Consider the following 26,170-nt stretch of genomic DNA (forward strand, 5'->3'; position numbering starts at 1 on the left):
CCACTTCTACTTTCAACAACAAAAAAAGACATAATTACCTGAAGTAGACCCACATTCTAAAGTGGCCTGTAAGCATTCTAAAGAAAGCATGGTTCAAAATTAGGAGCAGTACATATTTACTTAATTACGCATTTAAGATTTTAACCTATCCAAGTAGTCATATCAGGAAATCATTGTATTGGGACAAAATTATTTCAGATCTGTCAAAGAATCTAAACATTTTTCAGGTAGATATTTTCTAATATTTCCCAATATTTTCTGATATTTTTAAAACTGTTAAATTTTCTATCCCGTCTACAAGGCTTAAACTCAAAATGATTTCCCTTGCTATAGTGGCAAACCCCGTCAATAGATCTTCTTTATTATACTGTATATAGATTTTTTTCAGGGATTTAATAACTGACTGTCTCAGATTTTCCTTCAAGGGTTGGCTTGGTCAAGCAATCAACGTGACAAGTATAAAGTTGTCTAGTCTAAAAAAAAAGACAAAAACACAAAAGCTACCCAAAGACATTAGATATCAACCAACACTGGCATATTTTTTTTTTGTAGATAACAAACAGTATAAAGCTTATGGGTAAACTACATCAGCCACATATTACTCACAGAACCATATTTCGGTGTAAAGTCTGCTGGCTAATTGTTCCCCATTGTCTGTGAAGTGCAAGGTGTGTAGATTCGGTTCATTGCTCATGTATGTTTGTAGGATATGAGTGTAGATGTGTACAGAGAAAAACTCCCATCAGCTTCCACTGGTACAGTATATAGTTGTTGTAGACTTAAATGGCTAATTACATTCAAGAATTATTTGCTCTGGGACTGGCCGAGATTCAAACCATCTATGGGCAGGTTGATTGTACCCAATTCGATTGTTGTATGACCTGTGTACAACCAGCCTGATGGAATTTTCATGCCTGATTATTGTCAACAGCTATAGCTGCTAGCAATAGTGACTGTGGCCAGGAGAACACAATAGCTCTGTAGGAGGGATTCCCTCATCAATACTGATTGTGTTGATGGGGGAATCAAGTGTTTTTCTCTCCTGCATACCATGGTTGCAGGAAGGAAAATTGAATAATCTGTGACTGGCTTCAGCAGTGCAGTGCAACTTAGTTCATGGTCAGAATCATGTCATGGTTAGTTTTAAAAACAGCAAAAATTAAAGGGGCAGTCCTCTAAATGGCCATATTTTAGATTTTGGAATAATATGATGGGCTGAATCACTCTCTGCCTTTAAATTACTCCCTGGATTTAAATATCTATCATTAAAGTCAAGCTCTCTCTACTGGACTTTCTACTTCTGACCTTAGCCCATCATAGGCATTAATTATGCAAAATGATGGCATCCACCCATGCAGAACTTTTAGGAATGTAAGCTGAAGGGTTTTTTTTTAATCTTGTGATGTTTTTAAGCTGATTAAGGAGAAATTTTTATTTTCATGGATAACTCTTAACCTCAATTTCAACAGTACATAATATGTAATCTTCTGCTATTGACCACACATGACGGAACACTGACATCTCTGCAATCTGATTATTCACCTTCTGGAAACCCATTTTTTTTCCCCAGAAGTCAGTACCACCATAGTGAAGCCTTTGTCTATTCACACATCAAGCTTGCCACATATGTGGAACTGGCACCTGTATGCCTCAGTGACCACTTGTGTGCTCCATTTTTTCCACCTGAGAGAAAGAGAGGGAGCTATGGCCTTTGAGGTTGTTGGGTGGGATGGCAATGATCACACATGTATTTAAGTTACACGGCTTTTGTCCCACAATAGCTGTCTATTTTTTAGATGTGGTACTCTTTAAACCCCTGAGAAATAAGTGATAAATATCAGAAACGCGGCAAGTAAATGGAGACACATCACCAACTTGTAGTAAATCTTGGACAGTTTTCTGTAACATTATGGTACACAATATTGTGATATAAGCTATGATGCTACCATTTTAGACACATTTTGTACAATAAAATGTGAAAAAAAAGCTTTACAAACATCTGTAGTTTTAGTGCCTTCAAAGTCTCATTTGGGGAAGAAACCTCTGTAGGCTATACTTTAGGGATGTGGTACAAATGAGAGTACACCCACTATCAATTATTGAACTCTTAACCTCAATTTCAACAGTATGTAATATATAATCTTCCTGCTATCCATAGTAAACCCTGTAATGTGCTGCTGCAGTCCCACCATGGTACTATTGCTGTGTAACTCTGTATATACCAGTGCTCATCTTGATCAAGTGTAAATTTGCTTTAACACTGTACAAATGGACTATGATTTAAAGTCAATGTTATTGTTAGTATAAACTAGTCAAAGAGACGTACTGTTCTCTGTGGCTACCAGCGTGTACATTTCTCATTGCTTGTGACACCTTGTGAAAGACCCACAGCAGAGTTGTTTATATGTGAAATTATAGTGCCCATTTGTAAAGACAGTCTTGTGTGAAAAGGGAGCTGTTTTCACCCCTTATTATGAAGAACAACACATGCTATTGTACTGTCATCTGCTTTTATTGTCCACAAACACATTGCTGTCTATCTTTACTGCCTGTGATTTCCTTTTCTTCAGTCAATAAGTGATCTCATGATAAAGCTGCTTACACATGGACTGGCTGTCCAAGCAGATCCTGTGGAGTCATATAAGCTGTGATTGTGAAAAAACACAAGACCTGGTGTATAAAAACTGAACTTACTTCTTTGCAGTCACCAATCAGATCGATATTTGTCCTTTAAAGTATAATGAAAGGCAAAACTTTTTTTTTTTTGAGATTCACCCTTTCTATTTGACCTGTTTACCATTAGTATTGAAAGTAAAGTAAAAGAAAATCCCAAATTTTGGGTTGTCCCCAGAAAAGTAATAGAGGGGAAATCTTCCAAAGGGGACACTAGGTCTGATGACCTGGGGGTCCCCAAAGGATTTCTTTAAATTGCAGGGATTTCCTTTAACTTCCTATTTTGGCTATGGGGCAGGAAGTGAAGGTAAATCTCTCCAATGAGAAACAGACAGCACAAAATAAACCAACAGGAATTATAACACTCCCTTACTCTATCCAAAATGAAAAAAAAAAAGGTTTTGCCTAAAATTCTACTTAAAAGAAAACCTGTGCTTTGTCCATGCAGGACAGAGCAACAGCTACTTACAGTATACCTACCTTGGCTCCCTCACCACTGCATGCACTTGGGGCACTGAAGTGATATACAGGTATGCAGTACTTCTAGGTATAAAATGTATGTGGCTCACTTCCCTTCTTCCCATGTGAGCGCTAATTCTTGCAACTGGCAACTTAGCCTCCTATTGTTCACACAGGGAAGGAAATGAATCCCAAGCCCTGTATAAGCTCCAAGTCATGATATAGCTTCTTCTACTCATTCTCAATGGCTGAATGCAGCAGCTGGGGGAGGAAAGGTGGGTGTGTATAAGCAGTTGTAGGTGGCCTGCATTAATGTGAAACTTTTTTTTTGCTCAAAATGAGCACAGCACAGGTTCACTTTAAAGTATGCATTTGTGGAATGGCGTTTTAAGGTGGTATATCATATGGACTGTGTTGTAGAGAAGATTAAGCATAGAGAAGTCCCTTTTACTATTGTAATTCATGCTTTTGCATGTCATTGCTAAGTATTTTGGCTGCTTTTTACTTATGTAATTGAATAAGTCACATGGACTGGAAGCTCTTGCTGGGATACTACTGAAAATAATTTATAATGTCGACTCCTAAAGTCAATTTAATATTGCAGCCAACATCTATTTTGCCTACTTACAAAGGGTAACTGTGTCTAATTAGGTAAATGCTTTAGTTTCAGAATGTTTTTAGAGTAGCAAATTAACATTTTTCATCGTTTTTTTTCTCGCCTCTTTTGGAATTAACACTCTTTAAAAAGAACCAGCCACCAATCCGATCCGTTTTAGAGATTATGTATATAGCCCTACAGAACAGACCACAATGTCCACATGTGTTTGTCTGCTGCTTCACTGCAAACAGGAAACAGAAGCTTTATTATGGGGTTTAACCATAGATGCAGCTACAAATTTATAAACTCTGCGATCTACTGGTTGAAGAATATATCTCCACTAAATGCTGAAGTAGTTGTTGTACAAAAAATACATGAACAATGTATTCCAACAATCTGCATCTCTATTAATTGGGATCTCCACTATTCATCTGATTTACAATCACTTTAAGGAAAATACTATATTATGTCCACTAGATAGAGCTGACTTTCATAGGATAGAAATGTATTAGGCAAAAAACAGGATTATTTGTGACAGGTGACCAAATGCTTGATACTTTTGCACAGCCATTTTTTTATAGACACCTTAGTAATCTTATTACCGAAATGGCAGGGTTTATGCCCAGCATTAAAAAAAACCTGCAATCCTTCAAAGAATGATTGGGTAGGCAGCATTTTTTTAATTGAAGTAACATGTTTCAACAGTTCTTTCAGTATCCAAGTTAAAAGGTAATTTCATCAAAAACTCAGTTTATGGTAGATGCTGGAGGGGTTAAGTCACTTGATAATGCTTCAGGAAAACTTGGTGATATCTCTATGCTTGAGTCTCTGGTTTGTGCACTTGCCGCAGCCTTTATGAGTGTGTCCTACTCACCCTGTTGAACTTTATTATTTATTTTTTGTTAGAAAGAATAAAAAAGGGGGTGCTAGAAGACTTAAAAGTGTGCAGGAACATTCAGAACTCCTAGGTGGTCAGGAGAGCTGTACCACCTATAACTAAAACATCATCTTTGAACAGACTGTCTATTTCATGAGTGTGGCCATGGTAAATAACTGTCTACAGCATCTAAAAATGGAGCAGCATGAGAATGTCCAACTTTCCTGCAGGTCACAGGTAGCTCTCTCCAAACTGTGCAAAATTAATAAGCAAATAAATAAGCAATAAAAAACAACTGAATTTCTGATGCTGATTTTATGGCAAGAATAACATGAATTAAAAAAAAGCAAAAGTGATATATGCAGTGTCTCAGATTGCTTTACACAGCTCATTGTAAAAAGTGGTTCCTGCATTTAATTTATAATTCTAATTTAGCTCTTAAACTGTAAACTAGCTGCAATTTCATCCTTTACTGTGACAACATAAGTAAAAATAGTCACATCATTAGTAGAAAATGTTACATCCCTTTGCACAGAGGAAGAAAATAAACAGCATTATTAAGCATGCACCTGTGAAAGGTACAAGGTGTGTTTGTTTTGCTTTCCTGGACTTTTAATAGCTTTTTTTGTTGCATGCCATTTATTCATTTAGCAATGTAAAACATGTAAAACCCTTTGGCATGCTAATAAAGGTCTATACACTTGTTCAGTGTGAATACCCAAAAGCAAGGTTACATTGTCATTGAAATGAAATGGAGATTTCAAGTTGCTTCTTAAAACTTTTAGCAGTTTTGGGTCTGTCTTTAAAATGTTCACTGATTTACAAATAAATACTGTTTTTAGGTATATTTTATTGGACTTTTCCAGATAGATAGATAGATAGATAGATAGATAGATAGATAGATCCTTGGCTCCAGGAGAATGTATTTATCATACAGGGCCCACTAATTTGAAAAAAATTTCCTGTTACCCTAAACCAGTCACTCTCTCAGTTTTGTTTTATAACAAGTTAATAGTCAGTGTTCCCACTTTGAATAATAATCTGTAACTCACATAGTTTCAAACTTACATTTTTGTACTGTTGGTTAACATTTACTATAAAAGGAGGATTTAACCCCCTGGATTAAGATTCACCTTCACAAAAAATATGCTGGTCAGTAGTAGTAGTGAGGTTGATTTACTAAAACTGGAGAGTGAAAAATCTGGTGCAGCTGTGTACAGAAACCAATCAGCTCCCAGGTTTTTTTTTTTGCCAAATCGGCTACAGTGCACAGCTGCATCAGATTTTGTACTCTAGTTTTAGTAAATCAATCCCAATGTGAATAATTACCGTAAGCCCCCCCTTCACACTTTATACAAGTTTGGCAATAAAGAGTATCAGTTAAATGTCAAGATTTCTTTAAAAAATTGTATTTGTTTTAGGTGTATGTTCTATTTTAAAAGATCATTTGTCCCAGAAATTGTAGTTTATAGGTGCCATACTCCCTATTTTGAAAGTTTGTTTAATTAAACTAATATCTTAGCAAATAGTTCCTAAGACATATGCATCTAGATTTTAATGAGCTCTATTTTGGTATCTTAACTTAATAAATTAAATAAAATGCTTTGCTGTATATCAGACAATAACCATCATACTGTGTTTTTATTTCTTGTTCAATGATTTTATTTTCAATAAAGGTAAAGGTATGCTGTGTTTTATTTCATTGTCTAACTGCTATTAATTAATTGTATTTTTTTCCTAAATAAGCTACATCTATAAGATAATTAAAATGATCTCTTTATTCATTTTACAATGGGATTTTAAAAAGGCAACAAGAATATGTTCTTTAAGAGAAGTTCAAAGAAAGGCAGATAGAAGAATTAACTTACAAGGACTACCTAAGACAAAGCATTAATTATGTTCATGTATTGTTGGCCTTGGATAAGACTTATTAAGTACTGTGTGAGTGACTTTGATAAAACATTGTAAGAGATGTTTTGGTTTATTAACTGTACTATCTTCAAATTGAAGGTGTCCACAAGCATTTTGTAAGCTTGTAGGGCCCTTTTACAACATTAGTCAATGCTTCCTGGTTGAGCCTACTTGGGGGAAAGTTGACTGGCCATGATGGATTTTCCCTCTCCTTATCTTTTGTTTCCTCAGTGGCATGCCAGCATTTCATGATCTCCCTCCCTCCTCCATAGGCACAAACATACACCTAAACCTTGTACACACTATGAGCATATCGGAAAAATTACTGTACTTTTTTTTGTTTTCTTTTTAAAGCTGGTCTCCATATCGAAAATGAAAAGGTTACCCAATGTACAAAAATTCTTCTACGGCAGAATAGAATTTCAGAAGTGATATAATGTGTTGTATTTGTACTGAATTTTTGGCCCAAAACTGTACTGATTAAACAAAAAATGCACAATCTGGTATCGCACGAGAAAGTTTTACATGTTTGTCCCTTTAGATAATTTCAGATGAACTGTTGTGATCGACTGTTGAAAGCTGTGTACTAATAATCAGATTATTGCAAGAGTGGTATTTTTTTGATCACGTGTAGGAGGCTGTAGTCAATATGCATGTTTGCAGAAAGATCTGTAATTAGAAAAATCATTAATTAGCTGTACATGCACAGCCACCTATCTATTGTTTGTAAACAGTTTTAATTACATAGGAAAAACAAAACTATTCAACTACAACCCCCCCAACTTATTTTGTCACAGCTATTTGTTTATATAGCACTGTCAATTTATGCAGCGCATTATGTACCATTCATTCACATCTGTTCCCACATAAAAAATTGAAAAATTGTATGCACAACTGGTAATTTAATGTATTTGTTTCTGCTTTGTCACATTTGCACTCCAATGTCAGGAATTTTTCAGCTCAGCCTGTTATCATAAGAAAGAAAGATGCTTGTTGACACTTCAAGTACATGGGCATGAGCCATCATTAACATATCACCACACTGAAATACCATGGCCTGGCTGCTGTGGCAACAGTTTGCTGCAAAAAAAGGTCACATTATCCTGTATACACCTAGAGCTTTTTAGTCATCTAACTCTCTATGTTATATAAAGTTTTAAGCATAATTAATAGGCGTTTAATGATTCTTTTTATACAATTACAACAAGACATAGAGCAAGTTAGCTTTTGTATTACTACTATTGTTAAATTGTTCTCTTGCTACAGTGTTTTGATATGAAAAAAAAGTAAATGATTTTATATCAGGGAGGGGGAATATAACAAATGATAAACTTTTATATAAACACCTGATACAAACATGTTTTGTGTATCTGTCTTGGTGTTTCATTCATTTCTGGTCAAGCAGGTTGTAAAGTTTATGTTTAGCCATTTTACTAGTTTTGGATAGAGTAGAGGGTTAAAACCCCTGCCAGTATATAACTTGCTTTTTGCGTACCATTGGGTAAATGTATGTTTTTTCCTGTCCTAAAGACACAACAGGAAGTTACAGGAAATCTACCAAAGTGAGAGAAATTGAAAGATTTTCCCCTCTCCTCTTGTCCTGGGGACACAATTTTGGATTTTCCCTCCCTTCATTTCTAGATGACAATAGTAACCAGTACAAATGGAGGCATGAATCTCCCTTATGGACACACAGACAGCAATAAAGACTTGACAGAGTATCTGTTGCTTCCACACGATATCCAAAACTAAGAAGAAAAGATTTTGCTTAGAGATTGATTTGCATGGCTTGTGGCCCCATCAGTTGATTTTGAGCTGTGAGGAGATTTACCTTCACTTCCTGTCCCAGAGATGTAAATCTTTACAAAGTGAGGGGGACTCCCTGATAGACATTTGTCTCTGGAACAGGTGTCCTCATTGAAAGATTTACTCTAATATCGTGTTCTAGTGACAACTGCAAAATTTTTGATTGCCCATCATTTTTTTTTCTTGGTGACAATGTTCACAAACAGAGGGTGGATCTTCTCAACTGGGGAACAGACATAAAATAACTTTACAGGGGTTATTTTCCCTTCCATAATTTATCCAAACTAAATAAAAGGTTTGGTTATATATACAATTTAAAATAGAACTATAGGCAAAACTTTTTTTTTTTCATTTTAGATAGAGTAAGGAAGAATTATAAAAAAGTAACTTTATTGTTTGCATCTGTATCCAATTGGAGAGATTTACCTTCACTTTCTGTCCCATAGCCAAAACAGGAAGTGAGAGAAAATCCTTGCAAATTAAGCAAATTCCTTGGGGACCATAAGGACATCAGAACTAGCGACCCCATTGAAAGATTTCTCCTCTATTACTTTTGTGGGGACAACCAGGGGTGTATTTACCCCAAGGCACTTGCCTAGGGTGGCATTTTTCAGGAGGGAAGCACCTTCCCCCAGAATAAGGGATGAAATAAGGGACACACACCATGGGAACCTGAGAGAGTCTGCGGGATGCTTGATGGTGTATGTAGAGCCTGACTCTCGCTCGAGGGGATGTCCAGAGCTGTAAAGATGAGTGTCTCTTTATCACCGGAGGGGGTAGTGGAAGGCTCTCCCAGGCGGGGGGAAGGGGTGTTGTTGGACAATGTCAGGCTTTCTCCACAATGGGGGGTAGGGGGAGTTGTGTTGGTTGGTGTCTGTTGGGGCAGACAATTTTTTTGTTGCTTAGGGAAGCACAAAACCTAAATACACCACTGGGGACAACCCAAAATTTGGGATTTTCTTTTAATTTTCCCTGTTGATGATAATCATAAACAAATAGAGAGGGTGAATCTCCCTAAGGGGTGCACAGACAGCAATAAAAACCTGGCAGGTGTTCTGTCCACTCTATACAAAACTAAAAAAAAAAACCTTCGCCTTTCGTTATACTTTAATTTGTTTTTTATTATAATAATGATCTATTTAATAATATGAATAATTTGCAGCTAGCACATTTTCCTATTTTTTTCCTATTATTTTCTATATGAACATTAATCTTCAACTTGTGTTTGAATTTAAAAATAAAATTCATCAGTAGATATTTTAACATTTATCTACTGTATCTGTATTAAAATATTGTATTTGACTTTACATGAACTTTTCCGTGCAGCTCTACACCATCATACCATCATCAGCCATGTTGGATTGAAGGAGGCATACAAGTATTAGTTTGCAACATTCTTATATAAAATTGAATTGAAATTGAATTGTATGCCATTGTCTGTTAGGAAACTAGTTGTGCAGGAAATAATTTGATCTTCACTTAAAATTTGGTTCTGATAAACTCCTTAAACTATTAATTTGTGTTTATCTACATTCTTATTTTATGTATATATATATATATAGCTATTTTATAAGTGTGTGTGTGTGTACGTGTGGATAGAGTAAGGAAGGGTAAAAACCTTTCAGGTTTTATTGCACTCTGTGACCCCCATTTAAGAGTTTTTCCTTGCTTTCTGTCTTGGTGACACCATAAACAACTGGACATAGCTTCTAGTCCTTACCAATGATAATTAAAAAAAAGCTATTTTATTGCAGTCCTTGTCCTCTTTTCAGAGTCTTTCTCCCGTTTATTGCTATAGACACACTGTGGGTGAGGGGAAACCTACTAACTGTGGGCACTGGCAACAATGAATATCCAACCCAAAGTTTTAGACCTTCCCCACTCAACTCAAAACTGAAATCAAAAACCTTTAGCTGGAGTTTTCTTAAACAAACCATTTTTTGTGTGTCTGTTGAATCTTTTCTTATTGGGAGATTCTGCTAGCAACAGCACTTGTTGTGGCAGACTGACAATGCTAAGTTGCTGTCTCTGAAATAGTTGAAGTGTTGTCAGTCTGCTTTGCCTTTAGGTAGCTGTTGTACTTCCTGTTAGGTCTTTAATGGCCAACAAAAACACACTCGCCATAGGCTGACAACACTGCTACTAACTGAGATGAAGTGGATTGGTGTTGTGCTGTCACTAGCAGGATTCCCAAATACGAAGATTAGCAACAGATTCACTAAAAATGATTAGCTTATCAAGTCTGTATACAATAAATTATAATGCCAAACATACTAAAATATAAATATTAGGTGTAAATAAACTTTACATAAAATATGTAAAAACTGCTGACTTTTTTTCTGATAATTATTCAACAATGTCACCTTTAATTTAAAAAAATACACATATTTCCATATTGCGCTACCATTTTAAATATACATTGTGAATAGAATAAATCAATCAACTTAATACATAATAACAAATAAAGTGAAACAAGTGAAATATGAAATAATTGTTGTAGGGCCCAATTAGGAGGGATGGCCCCCAATCTTTGATGAAACTTGTTGGGTGGAGTATGGCGCTCTGGCATCACATTTAGTTCTGTGTGAGATAGTGGGACAATGAGAGGACAAATTTACTTGTTTGCAAACTTGTTTTCTTACCTTTGTGAGTTTTTAGTATTTTATTTTGTTAATTTATGTGAAATAATTTACCTACACTATGTGGAGCACTATTTTTTATATATTATGATGGTATGCTGATGGTTTGGGGAGGCATATTCATTTGATGATTGGCTGGCGGTGTCCTGTTCCCTTGCTGGAGAGCTTCCTTTATGTGAGAAATGACCTCTTATGATTCTGAGGTCTTAATATTTGTAAAGAATCTTTAGTGCTTGTGGTAGTGGTTAGCTTTAAAATAGAGGAGTTTTCTAATTAAGGAGGAGCTTGAGTCTGTTTGAGAAAAATTAAAAGTTAGAAGCTACAAATACTGTAGCTTCTGACTTTTAATAAAATGACATTCACCTGTCCATGGATCCAGGGCCATCCTCACCAGGTCCGGCTCTTCATCAATCTTCAGGTCCCCAGTGCTGGTATGTTTACTGTAGGAGGCTGGCTGTGATTCCATGAAGCTTCACAGCCAGCTTCTCACAGCACATGTGCGAGCTATGCTGCACTTTGCAAATGGTCCCACAGCCTTTTGGGACCTATGACGTGTCCCAGAAGTTTGTGGGCAGCAAGGGGGGATAACTTCTGGTGGACTTGCAGCATCAATCCAACCGAAAGTGGGAGTGTGTACCTGGCAAAACCAGGTACCTGCTCTCTTCCCTAAAAATAATGCCAAAAGTAGAAGAGGAGGGGGGGGGGAGTAGGGCATAAAGTGGAACATCCCCTTTAGGTGAAGTTCAGCTTTAAGGATTCGGGAGTGGACTGTTTTGCATTACCTTCTGTTTGGACTTTTTTGGTTGCACTACAACAATTATTTCATACTTCACCTGTTTAACTATACTTGTTTGTACTGTATGTTATTATGTATTAAGTCAATTGATTCACCTTATGCTGCATACCTTATGCTGGTAGTGCTGTATATTTGGGGAATCACATTTGTTTTATATCATATATATAGATATGAGAGTGGCTTCTCTGTTGATATCTTAATGCACTAAGCTCAGAATTGTATACATTTTTGTGGATATTTCCATATTGTTTCAGTTTGCTTTATAGCACTGTGATCTCAGAACACGACAAACTTCAGATCCCTGAATAGTGAGAAAACCTTCTTTCAATGTTACCTTTATAAAGACAATCTGATATCTGCAGCCCGGGGGTCTTGAAAATTAAATTAAACCATTAATGGAGTCCGGTACACTTGTACTCATAATACAGATCAATGTCCACATCCATTATCCTTCGCTGAGTTATCAGAGGAGGATAATCGATGGATAAATGAAAGGCAGTAAATAACATTAACAAAAAGATGAAAATGTAGCCCTATTACAATTGGACTGAGCTCAAAAATGGCAAACTAGATTGAAATGCTCTATGTTCGAGCCTTTCTCTGTGAGTTGTGTTAATAAGAAAAAATAAAGTGAAAGAATACTAGCATTCACAGCGTAAGTGTCATGTAATTCATGTGTTGTCATGGAAAGTGCAACTTTTATTGAATCGATGAGAAAAGCGGAGAGTGGCGTCTGTTTGTTAGTTGAAGTACCTGGCAAAGCATGTCTACCGTGACTCCTCTAATTGTGTGAACAAATTGTATAGCCCGCTTTCCAGATGGGAGCCCTCCTTCAGCTCCTAATTGTCTGCTCTTCAGGTGCATCTGCATCAAAGCTGTAGCAAAAGGTGTTGATGATCAGAATGTTCGCTGGTGAGATGAACAATCTGGTATTGTCATCTTTCTCTCCCAGCTGTATTCAGTGCGCTATTTCCAAGGACACACTGATTAATACAGTATGCACAGTTAACAATAAGTACTGACAAGCTAGATAAGTCTTATGAATCTAGATAGGAGATAACTGTTTGATTAAAATCACGCAGCATATAACCTTTATCTACCCAGGAAAGGTTCAGGCTTGGATAAGTGTAAGGGCTGTATAGTCTGTGACACCAAGAGCAGCATTTCCCAACTGGTGTGACATCTGGGTTTGTTAGGGGTGCCATCCGCAGGCACCACTTGATAACAGACCCTGTACATATCGGATGTTGCCAAAGGTACACACTCACCATGGTTCACACTTCTCTTCTGTGCCTAGGCCAACCTATCTACCCACTGCTGCCAATGGACAAGCGGCACTGCATGCACCACTGCAGCAGATAGGAGAAGGCTTTTGATTAGCTGCAAGATGGGTCAGCAGAAAGGCAGGAGTGCTGTTAGGAATATAGATTGGGATTTGGGCATCAATGTCATTGTTATTGGGGATAGCTAAGGGCGGATTAGGGTGATGCCAGACTGCCTGGTGATCATATCAGTCAAATACAGAAGCTTGTTAAAGAAATTGTCCACATAAAGGGAAACAAAAAGCACTATCAATAGGTTGATAGGTAAAAGTGATAGATCAATGTGGGCTTTGTTTGAAAACCTCTGGCAGTTTAGGGGAATAACTAGAAATTAGTCTAGAAATTAACCCCCTCCCATCAATGGTAAGTAACATTAACTTTTTTACATTTTAGACAGCGGTGCCTGGAGACTTTACATACTTTTAAACGTTGCCATGACTGAACTAAGGTCAACCTACCAAGGGGACAGTAAGTTGACCCATTTTATTTATCTTGTATTTCTTTCTTATGTAGACCTTGACACATAATTAAAGGAAACCTTTTATGGGAGAAACACAGAGGAGATTGCTATTACTAGCCATTCACTCTGAAGATGCTAATTGCTCAGATTTAATGCTGATGATCTGGCTTTCTGTAAAGTTAACTGTTGGGCTTGCTCCTATAAAGTGACCCTCTAGCTTGCTGTAATGCTGACCCTCTGCCTTTAATACTGTACACTTACCTAGAATAAGGATTCAGATAAGACTGCCTTTTCCCCAACTTTTCTATATCTGCAAGTTATTATTATTATTATACAGGATTTATATAGCGCCAACAGTTTGCTCAGCGCTTTACAATATAACGGGAGACAATACAGCAACAATACAGTTCAATACAAGAGGGATAGGAGGGCCCTGCTCCTTGGAGCTTACAATCTAGGAGATTGTGGTATGTCACAGATTTAGAAAGTATAGAGGTTTGGAGTCAGATTAACTTTCAAGTAACTAGAATTTCAAGAATCAGGTCAGCAATGGCAGGCCCCATATGGTTTTTAGAATAAATGTACTTTAAGGGTCTATTCACACTTTGGCCTATTCACACTGTCTTTATGTTAAATGCACATTGACATGCATTGGTCTGCCAGTGAAAAACACCTGACATATTTTCTGTCAGAACAGAACACTAGAATGCATGTTTATCCACTTCTATGTATTGTGGTATGTTGAAGGTCAGATTCCTTGACATACTTCTGGAGCCCTGTAGAACTAAATGGGAAGTCCTCTTACAAAATACAATGTAATGTGTATTACCAACAGGCACCAAGCAGATTGAATAGGTGCCACCATCAAATATGGACTCCTGCACTTCTGGAATTACATACAGGCATAGAAAGAAATAGCTGGAAGCCATAGAAGGAGCCTGTTACCGTACAAAATAAAATATAATTATAGTCCATTGTAGTTCCATGTCCCATATTAAAGCTCTCTTTTATTTGGTCCTGAATGTCTTCTAACATTTGAAATATTAGAAAAGAGAGTGCAGTAGTCCTGTTTGATAAGATATTTCAGCACTATCCTTTAGTTGGAGTAAATGGATGAAAAAAAAAAATTAAGTAAAATTTCAGCCATAACAACACAATTACAAATAAACTTTCAGTAGTCAGGCTAATCTAAACTTCTATATATCTGATTGTAATAGACTATAGCCTTCGCTGGTTTTTACACACAGCATTCTCTTTGTCACATTACAGAGCATGTTTTCTGTTTCTCTCCGCTGCTGGAGTTAGATCAAGCTTGGATGACTGGATAATGAGTATGAAAGCTGCATTATCAGATTAATATGTTTCCTGCAGAGCTGTGTATTGATTAGTTGTCATTGTACATTTGCCATATTTAGTCATATAATTCACTCCTCAAAAAGCTGCCCAGGGATGGATCTGCCAATCACATTTACTGTGGTTTCAAATCGTAAGTTAGAAAGTAGCACAGTTTTGTCAATTTTTGCTGTGACATGAACAGCCCTATCTAAAGAAGCTGAATGTATGTGTGACTTTGAAGATGTTTAAAAACCTCTAAGTGCATCTAAAGCCCAATATTTCTGTAATGCCCTAATTTTAGAGCAGGTAGCAGGTTCAATCTCCCGTCGGGATTTTATTTATTTATTTTGCTCTCCCTGCGAGTGGGAATTTTTAAATTGTTTACACATACAATATATTTATACTGTATGTACACTAATATATGTGTACATTTGTCAGTGGGCAGTAGATTTCTGTATAAACACGCAGCCTAGTTGATTCCTGGTGATCAACAAAAATAAAGCACAATATTGTTTATTAGTTTAAAGAGCAGTAAAGCTATTCTTCTCTTAAATCTAATCAGCAATATATTTTATAATATATATATATATATATATATAATATATATGTGTGTGTGTGTGTGTGTGTGTATGTTTTGCATATTTTTACTAAAAATGAAAAAATTATGAAGGTTAGGTGTCTTACAATCAATACCCCGACTATTCTGCATTCTTAATAGTGAACGATCTGGAAATATAAGTAAAAAAAACTTTAGATGAACCACTGAAATCATTTTTATTACATTAGGTTATAATACAAAACCTTTGGGAGCATTTTACTAATCATGATTTTGTTTGTATTAAAATAAGGACAGCATGACTCATATTTGCCAGCCTTTAGCAGTGATTAATACTAAAAAGAAATTATTTTAAGCCTCATTAACATCTAAGGTAATTAAATAAGCAGACAATGGTAACAGAGAATGATTTTCTACCCTTGTTCTACACTAAATTATGTCATCTGTGTTTTTATGGGTGTTGGATACATTCTAAAAGTTACTAATTAATTCAAGTTATAATAGTTGAAGGCCTCTTCTTGCTGTAGATAAGTTTGCAGGGAACTAAGGTTGGGCTTTGCTTAAACCTGCCATAGATTTTCTCTCTTCTGCTCAACCATTATGGTATAGGATTTTTTTATTCTTTGAACCATCAACATGCTAGATGATGACTTGCACTGGAACGCGGTCTGGTGTGAACTGGTCCTAGCAGTATAATGTCTCTTTTGGAATAATTCCTTTTGTAAGAAAATTGTAGATGTGATTGTGTGTGAACATCTTTGAAATAAACAGACCAATTAGATCATAAAAACACTTTTCTAGGACTTTGTTTCCTACAGAAAATCTGGATTTGTGTGAGGTTATAGTATATTTTTAGCAAACACACTATATTGCTGAAACGTTTAACAATTTTTAAATACATGTTCATGTTCGCTTGCTTGTTGTAGGTTTGCAAGTAAACAACTTATCTATTGGGGCCTATGAGAAAGCACCACGCACTGGAAGAGTTCATCCATGATCTATGGTCAGTAGTGGTGGTATGCATGGGATTGGAAGGGTGAGGGCAATCGTATTCTCTAAAATAAATCTGTTTCAGTGTGCAGCAAAATTATTGTTTGTAGAACTACCTGAAACATTGTAAAAATCATCAACTTGGAGATTTCAGTTTAGATCCTAAAATCTATAGCTGAAAGTTGCATTAAGCACTCATCTTTGTTCTGTGTCTGAACACTGCAGATAATTATTCACATGGAAGTGTCCTGAATACATTTTTCATTAATGTGTAATATTTATTGACTTGACAAAAAGTTTGTTACTTTGCTACATTAGTGTATTGATGTGTGTCACTCTTTTCTGGATGAGAAATGATTTAATGTTTTCAATTTTGTTATGCCATTTTGCATAGTAAACCTAAGAGTGCCCAGATCTAGGCAACCCCGCTCCTTGTGAGTGACAAACTTGACTGGATGGTTATGACTGAATGTCCTAAAACTTCACCTAAAACTGCAGTGTATGCATTCATTCAAATGACTGTCTTTATACTATCATCCCCTCACACTCAAAATCACATCTGAAGAAACAACCTATTGTGGCACAAAACACATCTATTAACAGTAATTGTTTAATTTTACTGTATTGAAAACTGAAAAATATTCTGTTTTATTTACTCTCAGACCTTGAGCAAAGCGCTGATGTGGATGACTTCCTTGGCTGAGACAGTCCTCCTTACATTCAATTGAGACAGGAGCTCATGGCAGGACCTACCCAGAGCTATGATGTCATCAAATTGTCTCCACAGAAGTATACAGAGGTGTCTATCACTGACAACCACATCAAGTAAGAATATTCCTTGAATTAATGTTTCATTTGTGTCAATGTTCAGGTTTTGTTATGGTATTACCCACCCTCTTTGTTCTTCTCTGTTGGAGTTAATTTTAGGCTATTATTCATCTATCAACTGTCTACATTAGAAACCTGTGCCAAAACTATGATCCAATTAGATTCTGTTGCATTGCACAATATTGTCAATATTTTCTAACATATTTTAGTCATTGGGAGCTAGAGTAAGAAGTGTTTTAAAAAACTAACAGAAGGTGGAATGTACTAGCAGTGAAGTGATACACCTTCAGGCAAGAAAATTGAGTGGAAACAGAGGAAGCTACGTAACTGCAGGCATTAAATAGCAGTGTCACCCTCCTGGTATATGGCATTGCAGGGCTTATATATATTATATGAGTGATTGAAGAGAATTACAAATATTTTGGCAGATTAAACAGTTATTACATTTTATTTCAACTGTACAGTATATTTAGCCTTTCAGCTGGGGAGCTGCTTAAATAGTTTGGTTCTAGACCAGTGTTTTTGGACAGAGGAAGCTAATGTTGCTATACTGTAGCACAATGAAAGTTGGTTCTACATTTCATATCTACCTTAGTCCCTGATAAGAAAATGACCAATGACCCCTGGTAAGGAGCTTACTTAGACTTGAAAAGGGATCAGTGCTAAGGGTTAATCATTTATAAATGGGTGGGATTAAAAGTTTAATTAGAGCTTATTTTAAGTCTTTTTGGTTCATAGCTCAAGACTTCATGGGATTTTCCCTTATTGAAGAGAGCAAGTTGGGGAGCAGAGAAAATTGACCTGTTGCAACTTTAATGTTATGGTTCTTTGTTATTTTGAGAACATCTAGATACTTTGTAAAAGAGGTATACATCTATCTTGTGTTCAACTAAGAGTATAGTACTGTTGGAGTCTTTTTATCAAAATAATAATTAAAAAAAAAGTTTTCTTTTTGTTATTAAGAAAAATGGTTTTGTTATAAAAACTCAACATGAAAGCGAGCCATAAATGGAAATAACATTAATTCCAGAAGTGAAATTAATTACATTAATTCCAAAAGTGTAATTGTATCCAGGCCCCTTATTACTATAGGTGAATGACAGGAAGAAATATTTTGCTTTGAGTGTAGGCAATAGACGTTTTTTTGTTGCAGTTCAGTGGTGTTTATTGCTTATCAAGGTATATTTTGGTGGAATGATTCACCTTTTAAAAACTTAAATGGTTTGTATGCATGTATAGAGTCACCCTGCTAAAATAAAGAATCCAATAGTCTGTCACTAAAGACTTTAAAAAAAAAATTCCCCAGTAGGATTCATCATTACATTATCACAGAGATCAACACTTCCCAGCAGACCAGGGGTGGACTGACAACTCATGGGGCCCCCCGGCAATAGGATATCATGGGGCCCCTGTGTCCTTGCCCAAACTAAAAAAATCCTATGAAAAAGGTACCAAGGGCATTTCATGGGGCCCCCTACTGACCCCGGGCCCTAGGGCAGTGCCCGAGTCTCCAAATGGTCAGTCCGCCCCTGCAGCAGACTTCAGAGGCCATTTCTATTGATTGGAGCAGCATTAAGTGGCACGGGTGGAGGGAGAGGAAAGTATTTAGGATCTTCTTTACCAGTATGGCCTTAGTTACAAAAGATATCAGTATGTGATGAGTTTCCATATCATCATTCTTTTATAACTAGACCAGCATGTTTCAGCATTTAGTGTGTTTCTCTACATGCATTTGTTCAGCAACTTCATAATTAGATAAACAAATACATTTACAGATAGTCTGTCAGAGTCCAGAATAATGTAATACTATAATAATAAATTCACTTTGGGCAAATAACAATCTGTTCTGATCCATGTAGCTTATAAGATTTCCAAAAAAGTTTTTTTGAGTTTAATTAGATAGCACCAAACCCACTGTTTTCCTACTGTATTTTAATCAACAAAAGCAACTTGAATTAAAAAACACTGTCACAGTTTGTTCTGCAATGCTGTAATTTGGGTGCCAGCATTGCAATGTTGCTGTTTTGACTCCCATGAACCTGCTCACACACTTTCAGTAGGGAAAAGGCTCTTGGGAGGGGCGGTTCTGGTGGCAGTTTTGAACTCCCAGCAGGCTCCTGTTAGAATAGTGAAAGCCTGGTGATGATGTTTTTTTCTACAGTAACACGGTGAAAAAAACCAATGCTAGCACATACTTTAGAGGAGGGGAGAGAGGTTTGGGGGTAGATATGGGTAATGTCGAAACATACACTTTAAACCTGGGTACACTTAGATTGCAGTGGATACAGACACACTCAGAAGCAAGAACCCTTTGATGACTGCCTAATGGCTTTAATCTTACCAAGCTGAATGCTGTAGTAGAGGTTTTTCTTTCCAAATGTTAAAATTGTTCTGATTCTAGGTCATGCAAAAGGTATTCTATTGCATTAAAGTACAACTAAAGGTTCTCAGATGACAGTCTAAACAAGTGCATCAGTCTCATAGTGTAAGCAAAAACTTAATTTACCTTTCCTGAATGAGCCAAGTTTTCCTTTATTTGTGTGTCACAAACTCCCCTCCCCAGGCACTGCAGCTCACAGTGGGAGGGTTTTAGCAGCAGTGGGCAGGACTGGGTTTGGCCAGATGCTGACTGATAAGCTACAGGCTTGTGAGCCAGCAATGAGAACCTCATCCCTGCAACAAGTAATCACACTGTAGTGTAAACAGACACAGCCTATGTGATATTGGCCACTCTGCTCTGAATACAAGAGCAGGGCAGCATTGTTGCCACACCATCAGCTCCCCATGAGCTGGACTTCCCTGGCACTCTCAACAGGTATTTTTGGGACGTTGCCAAATAAACTGTATGTGCAGATGCTCTTATCATTAACTGCTGCGGCACATTTTTTTTTTAGTTTATTTATTTGATAGTCACAATTTAATGTGGTATAATAGGTTTGGCTTTTAAAAACAAACAAACAAACAAATATGTCATACTTACCTTATCTGTGCAGTGGTTTAGCACAAAGCAGCCTTGATCCTCTTCTTCTTAGGTCCCCCGCCAGTGCTCCTGGCTCCTCCCCCTTGACCAGTGCCCCCAATAACAAGCCGCTTTCTATGGGGGCACTGGTGTATGCTTTCTCCCAAACTGGGCTCTATGCGTCCATAAGACACATGGTGGCTTGGCCCCACCCCCGGCTCCCTCCTCATTTGCTCACTGGCTGTGATTGACAGCAGTGAGAGCCAATGGCTTCCACTGCTGTCTCAGCCAATGAGGAGAGGGAGTCCTGTGACAGCTGAGGCTCTTATACATACCGCTGGATTGAGAGGGGGCTTGGGTAAGTATTAGGGGGGGTTGTGGGAGGAGCAGCACACAGAAAGTGTTTTACCTTCATGCATAGAATGCATGAAAGTAAAAAACCTTCAGCCTTTACAACAACTTTCATTTTACTGCAATCCCTTATAATATTGTATTTTTGTACTATGGTTAATATAAGAGTTAAAATCATACATTCATGTTATGTGTGCATCTGTGCGTGTTTTGTGTCTGTGTTCAAAAGTCTATCTGAAAATCTATTTGTAAATTGTGAATAAAAAAATGTAATATTTTCCAATGCTGTAGCAGAGTAACAATGCCACATGTAGCTATAATAATGCAGTAAACCTATGGAACAAAGCCATTTATATTATACATTTTCAAGATCCTTGTGGTAGGACCTACATTTTTAAGAATTCACATTTTCATAAGTTCCTTTTTCTAATTGAATGGAAAATGGATGATTATTCTGTACAAAGTCTGTCGCTCATCTTTAAAAATTACTTATGGATTATTAAATCAAGAAAATTTGAAAACATGAATCAAAGGCAATAACCCAAATGGCAGGCCTGCTGACAAGCTATTAATTTTTAATGTATCATTTGTACAGCATTACGCAAAAACATTTTCTCTTGATCATTAATTGGACAGTGTTATATGAAACAGGGATGATAAAAAAAATGATCTTGTGGTTTACCTGTCTAGAAAATGGAGATGTCATTAGCAAGAAAAAGTAGGTGATCATGACTTACCTATTTTCATAAATTACACTAAATAACCATAATGGTGCAATTTAGTAGTCCAAAGTTCATTTTTTTCCACAGGCCTCCATAGTTAACAGTTAAAAGTGAGACATCCTGCTGAGAAAATAGTAGCCTAATCAGATGCCAGGAATTCTGACTGATCAGATGAGCCCCATTTTCTTTTTTTGCGTGAAGATCTAATAAAGTAGTGTGCTATACGGGGGGAATTCACAACTTTTGTGCCTGCATTTGATTATTCAGGGTGGCTGCACTGAGTTCCAAACTGGCAGACTACTGTACTCTATAGGCTAATCCTTGCGGATTTTGGTACGCATGCTGAGCTTTCCCAAGGATTTATCGTTAAATCTCCATAAAACTGCTACAAAATAAGTGCCTTTAATCACTTCATATTTTATTCTCTGGTCAACCATAAACAGTGGTAAATCACCACTATGCTACAATATATTCTCAGTTATTGTCCTTATATAACTCACATAAAAACATGAAAGGCAAGTGATCTTCATTATTGGGTGTATGACTTTGAAAGGCATTTTCCCATTATTTTAAAATTAAGACTCAACATAGATCCCTCTGTCCTCTCTTCCTACTCTTTATTACACACTCCCATATAAAGAAAATATTTTTTATTTTAAATAAATATATTTTTCTTTCACTGTTCCTTTAACTCCTTACTGTTTCACAAAATTAATCTTCCTTCTGCCCAGTGGAGCAGTCTCCCTGTTCCTCAGGGCCCTTTGGTGAGTGAAGAAAAACATTCTATAGAGATCTCACTTTTTTGATTGGCGAAGGGTTAGGTATTATAATTTTTTCTATATAATTAAAAGGAACTGTAATTCTTCCTTATAAGGGCAGCTATATCACCGAGCTTGAGTATTCCAGCCCAAAATCAAACTCAGCCAGTCAGTAAATGTGGGACTCATTTAATACACTGTAAGGACCCATGTACTAGTTCTCGGAGCAGATATTCACTCGCTGCACACTGCACCAGTTCAGGTCGAATTGCAGTTCAGGAACAATGAACTTGCAACAAAGATCTGTCCAGGCATTTTAAAGCATTAGGGAGAACACCAGCCCTTAATGTTTATGTAAAACAGAAGAGAAGTGCTAGTTTGGCATAAAACTGATCAGGAAAGACAATGATGCACTTGACAAAAAAGTTACATATCCATCAGTCTTAAAGTGATTCCAAAGGTTTAAAACAAATGACAAACATGTTATCATGAGGATGCTTGGTGAAAATGCAGTTGGTCATTGATCTATGAGGTTGAATTGGTTGTGTATACATCCTTAAAGTTTCTAAAACTACTAATGAGTCCTTTCAAGCATTGAGACTCCCACCAGAGTCCACTTTTGGACATGCATCTAATTAAAACTTTAAACTTGAGACAGGCGCATTCCATTGATAACAGTCATCTTCATCATTTTGTTTTATCTCTAAGAGACAACTGAGGAAGTTTTTATTATCACTATTATATGTGGCTTTGTACAAAAAATCCTTGATGGTCCTGAAGAAGCAGAGCATCCGCAAATTACGTAGACCTTTTTCCAAGGATTCACATCAAGATTGTGAAGAATCTTTATGTAACAGTACTTTTAGTATTGTCTATTGTGTCACACTACAATTTTTACCTCATTATGAAAAACATTTATATTTTTTAACTATATGTTGTACTTTATTGTGGTGACCAGGAGTACACTCAGAGTAACGCTATTTTGACCGTTTTTCTGTATACAATATGTTAACCTTTTGTCTATATTCTGTGCAAGGCCAAGACAAGGGGTGGGCAGGAGGGACAGCTGCCCTGGGCACTGTGAAATCAAGTGAGGTAGGGGGCACCACAAGAAGATTGGGGGAGAAGTTTCTGTTGGGAGGGGGGATTTGGGGGGTGGCAAAGGGGGTAAGAATTGTTTTAGGAGGGAAAATTTGGTGAATTGTGCTAGCAGTGGTGATTTGTGTAAGGAGGGGATATTTTTTTTTTGGGGGGGTTGTTCCTAGAATAGATAACATGGTGTAAGGGGAGTGGATTTGTGATAGTAGGAATGATTGGGGGGTTGGGGGGGTATTTGTGCTAGGAGAGGAAATTTGGGAGGAAGGGGGAAATTTGTGCTTGGATGGGGGATTGGGGGAGGGAATTTTGTGTTGGGAGGGGGGGATTAGGAGTGGAGGTGAGGATTTGTGCTTGAAGGGAGAGGATTGGTACACATAGGGGAAATTTGAGGATTTGTGCTAGGAGGGGGATTTTTTTTTCAGGGAGGTAAGGGGATTTGTGCTGTCACATAGCGCCCAAACATCTTGGGAAAGGGTGGGCGCAATTTGGCTTGTTCGCCCCTGGGCTCTAGATGACCTTGTCTCAGCACTGATTCTATGTTCAAAAATACATATATAATGGAAGAGTTTTATATTTTTAGAAAATGGTCCTTTGTCATGTGTTATGTGTATGCCTGTAATGCAGTGTGCAGTGTTTACTGTATACTGTTTGCCCAACAGATAAAATTCAAAATGTTAACATTGACGTATAAAGCTGTTCATAACACTGCCCCAAACTACATCACTGATCTGGTATCCAAATACCACCCAAAACGTACTCTCCGATCCTCACAAGACCTCCTACTCTCTAGTTCCCTGGTCTCCTCCTCCCATGCCTGTCTCCAGGACTTCTTGAGGGCTTCCCCCATCCTCTGGAACTCCCTACCCCAATCCATCAGACTATCACCTACTCTCCTCACCTTTAGGCGCACTCTGAAAGCCTATCTCTTCAGGGAAGCCTACTCGCCCTCAGCTAATTACTGAACTCCTCCACTCTTCCTACCACTCCATCCCCCACAGCTATTTCCTCCTGTACCTCTATCCCCTCCCTCCTAGATTGTAAGCTCCAAGGAGCATGGCCCTCAAACCCCTCGTGTATTGAATCATATTGTTACTGTACTGTCTCGTGTACTGTCTCTCATTATAGTGTACAGCGCTGAGCAAACTGTTGGCGCTATATAAATCCTGTATAATAATAATTTACCATGGGTGGGTTCAGGCTCTATTTAAAATGGGGCCGATTTAAATTTCTATAGCATCACATTTCATAGCCCATCTAACTTATTGAAGCAAGTAATATTGTGCATTGAATAGGGATAAGGTTCAGGTTCAGTTTTACCATAGGTTCAAAGAAAATCCTGAGGGTTCAAGATTTGAGGTCTGGGCAAATGTATATGCAGATTTACCAAGGAGAATTTTCTAACCATAATGCCTTGCATGGCCTTTAACCTCTGGCTTGCAGGTTTAAGGCTAATAAGGGGACTTTTGAAAAAGCCAGCCACCTCACTATAAAAGGAAGGGACACAGCAGCCATAGAGTCACTGTATTGAAAGGTGCAGTAGGGAAAGTTAACAAGCTGTATACGGAGAGATTAGAGTCAGTTAGGAAACTGTAAATTCAAGTATAGTTCTCTAACTCACTCTAAAACCTTGACTTATAGAACTGCAACTAAAACCACAGTTCCTTATACAAGCATGTATTCCTGTTACTGACCACTTCTGTGTTTACATGGGGTCAACATGCAATAATATGAGAAATTATATAGTTTTCCAGGGCGTTGCAGTGCATTGGAAAATAAATTCTGTATGTGTTGGCCTGCATTTTGCCAAAATGAAAAAGGGGTTTTCTTCAACATAAAGTATCCAAACTCCATGTCAACATATGTGTGCACACAAATTCTGGTGTGATTAAGCCATTTCAATACAGGCCATACAAGTCCAACATCGGATCAGCTGCTGTGTACACAAAGCTCACTGTCAAAAATAATACTGGGGGGATGTGTCCTGAGCATGGCCACATGAACAGCACACTCATGGAGCTCCTGGACATTCGAGCCTAATTATTGCTTCTAACACCAGCTAACAGCTTCATTTTGCCCTGGAGGAAGATGCCTAAGCAGAAATTGCAGAAGGACAGAGGTCGGGACACTTCTGAACCAACGATACACCACTTATTACCGCCTAGTCTCCAAATTCCCCGGCAGCCTCCTCTTCCAATATGGCACCAGTGGGGTCCCCGCACAGAGCACAATCCCTGGGCTCTCCTTCTCCCGACCCATATAACGAAGAAGAATGTTCCCTACTCAGCGGCTCTTTTGCCAGGTTGACACATACAGCTGGGCCATGCCTTAGCTATGCAGTACCAGACACCCTGCAGCATACCTGGAAAAGCTGCTGAAATAAATCCCAATGAAGGAAGATTTTGATGCTTTAGCAGACCACGTGGAGAAGTCCTTCTGGGCAGACATAGTTTCTCTTCAGAAAACCACCTCCAGCTTAACAGACTGCATGGACACTGCGGAGACCGCCATATCTGACACCATTCAAATTATAATCCACAGACTCTCAACTTACCTCTGCCCTCTCCCAACCGGCTAAGATGCAGTTCCACCTGGAAGATATGGAAGACCGTAGCTGCAGGAATAACATAAGAATACTGGGTCTACATGAAGCAACAGTGGCCGATGACCTCCGTGCTACAGTCCTAGGCATCTTTAGCCACCTGTTTCCTGCTCTGAGAAGACACCCTATTATCTCTATCCCAGCTGCTTTTTCCCTTCTGACTTGAGGAGCAACACATAAATCTGATCTCAGTGCTCCTCCTTGGAACATACTGCATTAACCAATATAGCAGTGAGTACCACTGAATTCTTCATTGTTTAAATATATGGACAAACTGTTAATTGCTTTTATGTTTGCAGTTTATGAGGTTAACGTGTTTTTTGACATGGGTACATGGATAAGTTTGGCCTTCTCTACCCTCTCTTTATGCTTAATTCGTATGCTAATAATGGATAGCCCTATACATTGACCTTCTGGGCTCAGGGCCCGGTTA

At 37.6% G+C, this 26,170-nt stretch overlaps 1 long non-coding RNA gene across 1 annotated transcript in view; it reads left to right on the plus strand.

The window, feature by feature from the left end:
* Positions 1 to 26,170, plus strand: part of LOC149456520 (uncharacterized) — a 98,314-nt gene that overhangs the window by 60,334 nt on the left and 11,810 nt on the right. Inside the window, exons 2-3 of the long non-coding RNA XR_016313866.1 lie at positions 16,359 to 16,435; positions 17,085 to 17,247. This is a non-coding gene — a long non-coding RNA (uncharacterized LOC149456520). The remainder of the gene's footprint in view (positions 1 to 16,358; positions 16,436 to 17,084; positions 17,248 to 26,170) is intronic.

The sequence above is a fragment of the Staurois parvus genome, unplaced genomic scaffold (assembly GCF_062004578.1).
Source record: "Staurois parvus isolate SC_StPar_1 unplaced genomic scaffold, SC_StPar_1.0 ptg000361l, whole genome shotgun sequence".
Classification (NCBI taxonomy): Eukaryota; Metazoa; Chordata; class Amphibia; order Anura; family Ranidae; genus Staurois; species Staurois parvus.